Here is a 2,818-nt window from a genome sequence, read left to right as displayed (position 1 = left end):
AAACCCGTGGCCTTGGTGTTATCAGCACCGCACTCTCCCGAGTGAGCCATGGGCTGGCCCTACATGGCACAGGATTCTTATAGGAGACTTTCTTCATTCAACTTGAACAAAATCCACAGAGAGGGAACTATATGCATCGTAATCTTAATGTTCCTGTCTTCATATGGGTGGAATCTATTAATAAGTCTGAAAAGTATTTTGATCATCATTTGCAGAGAGGGAACTATATGCATCGTAATCTTAATGTTCCTGTCTTCATATGGGTGGAATCTATCAATAAGTCTGAAAAGTATTTTGATCATCATTTGTTTCTTCCTCATCAGGCAGGAAGATACAGTAGGGTGCAACCCAGTGATGGTAAGCAATGTGGAGACATCTCTAGTCAACACTCACACCTTAAGCCACACATGAGAACTCAGAATCCAAGGAACACTTCTGACTATAACTATGGAAAAAACTTTTCTACTCTGCACAAGAAAATCTCTGCTGGTGAGAAACTTTCTGGGTTGAATCAGTGTGGAAAACCCTTTATCCTCATTCCAAATGGTGCTTCCCAGAGAATGTGCATGAAAGACAAACTTTTAGAATCCAGTGACTGTGGAAAAGTGTTCCTTAATCAGTCACACCTTCAGGCACACAAGACAACTCATAATGGAGAAAAACTTAATGAATGGAAACAGTGTGGGAGAGCTGTTACTCAGTCCACAAGCCGTCCTGCACCTGTTCAAAAGCACACTGTAAAAAAACCTTGCGAATGTAAGGAATGTGGAAAAGTCTTTAGATATCCTTCCCGTCTTAATCGCCACATGCGAATTCACACTGGGGAGAAACCCTACAAATGTAAGGAATGTGGAAAAGCCTTCACTGAGCGCTCACAGCTCACTAATCATGAACGAACACATACTGGAGAGAAGCTCTATAAATGTAAGGAATGTGGGAAAGCCTTCACTAGGTTTAAACAACTAACTGAACATTTAAATACTCACATGGGGGAGAAGCCTTTTGGATGTAAAGTATGCAGAAAATCCTTTAGTAATTCCTCATCCCTTAACCATCACAGTCAAATTCATACTGGAATAAAACCCTATAAATGTAAGGACTGTGGAAGAACCTTCATTTGGCGCTGTATCTTTACTAGACATGTACAAACTCACACTGGAGAGAAGCCCTATAAATGTAAGGATTGTGGGAAAACTTTCTTTGGGCGCTCTGATCTTACTAAACATGTGCGAATTCATACTGGACAGAAGCCTTATGACTGTAAGGAATGTGGAAAAACATTCACTTGGCTTTACCAACTAACTGAACATTTAAATAGTCACACTGGGGAGAAGACCTTTGAATGTGAGGTATGTGAGAAATCTTTTAGTAATTCCTCCTCCCTTAATCATCACAGTCAAATTCACACTGGGGTAAAACCCTATAAGTGTAAGTACTGTGGGAAAACCTTCACTTGGCGTTCTAACCTTACTATACATGTGCGAACTCACACTGGAGAGAAGCCCTATAAATGTAAGGACTGTGGGAAAGCCTTCATTGTGCGCTCTGATCTTACTAAACATGTACGAATTCATACTGGAGAGAAGCCCTATGCATGTAAGGAATGTGGGAAAGCCTTTACTTTTTGCTCTGCCCTTACTAAACATATGCGAACTCACACCGGAGAGAAGCCCTATGTATGTAAGGAATGTGGGAAAGCGTTTTATGCTTCCTCAAATCTACGTATACATGCCAGAATTCACACTGGAGAGAAACCATATAAATGTCAGGACTGTGGGAAAGCCTTCATTGTGAGCTCTGACCTTAATAAACATGTACAAACTCATACTGGAGAGAAGCCCTACATATGTAAGGACTGTGGGAAAGCCTTTTCTGGTCGCTCAGGACTTAATAATCATCAACGAGTACATGCTGGAAAGAAGCCTTATGAATGTAAGGAATGAGGGAAAGGATTCACTTTTTGCTCTGCCCTTAGTAACATACATGAACTCACACTGGAGAGAAGCCTTATATATGAAAGGAACGTGAGAAAACCTTTTGTGTTTCCTCAAATCTATGTATACATGTAAGAATTTACATTGGAGAAAAACCCTATAGATGTAAGGAATGAAGGAAAGCCTTCTGCACTTCCTCAAACCTACCTACCCATGTAAGAATTCACACTGGAGAAAACCCTTTAAATATAAGAATGTGGGAAAGCTTACAGTAGGTTTCATTCAATAACAACATTTAGAATTTCACAATGACCCGTTGAAAGTAAAGAATGTTGAAAGCCCTTTAGGAAGTCCTTATGCCTTAATTAACAATATTGAAATTCACACTGATGAGAAACCATAGTGTAAGGATTGTAGAAAAACCCTCAGTTATTCCCTTTTGTTTCGAAGACATGAAACAAGTAACACTCTGAAGATGCCCCATGGATTTAAGAAATGTTGGAGATACATTGGAATCTCATCACAATCCAGTACGGAAGAACTCACCCTGGAGCCATACAATGTAGGAAGCATGGAAACCCTTCACTATTTCCATGGGTCTTAAAAAAATATGTGAGATCTCGCCATGGAGAGAAACCCTATCAACGTAAGATAGTTGGAAAACTTGCAATTCTGCTAAATACTTGGACATTCACCTGTGATGTCACAGTGGAGAAATATGTGAGATCTCGCCATGGAGAGAAACCCTATCAACGTAAGATAGTTGGAAAACTTGCATTTCTGCTAAATACTTGGACATTCACCTGTGATGTCACAGTGGAGGAAATCTTTATGGAGGTAGGAAATGTTGGAAAGTCATCATTTTGTACATATATTTCTCAACC

At 39.9% G+C, this 2,818-nt stretch overlaps 1 protein-coding gene across 1 annotated transcript in view; it reads left to right on the top strand.

Moving 5' to 3' along the window:
* LOC103609453 (zinc finger protein 426-like) overlaps positions 1-2,818 on the top strand; it is a 35,167-nt gene that overhangs the window by 5,150 nt on the left and 27,199 nt on the right. The window lies entirely within an intron of this gene.

The sequence above is a fragment of the Galeopterus variegatus genome, unplaced genomic scaffold (assembly GCF_000696425.1).
Source record: "Galeopterus variegatus unplaced genomic scaffold, G_variegatus-3.0.2 Scaffold9628, whole genome shotgun sequence".
Taxonomy (NCBI): Eukaryota; Metazoa; Chordata; class Mammalia; order Dermoptera; family Cynocephalidae; genus Galeopterus; species Galeopterus variegatus.
The sequence above is the reverse complement of the archived record's forward strand: the minus strand, read 5'-3'. Positions and strand labels throughout refer to the sequence as shown.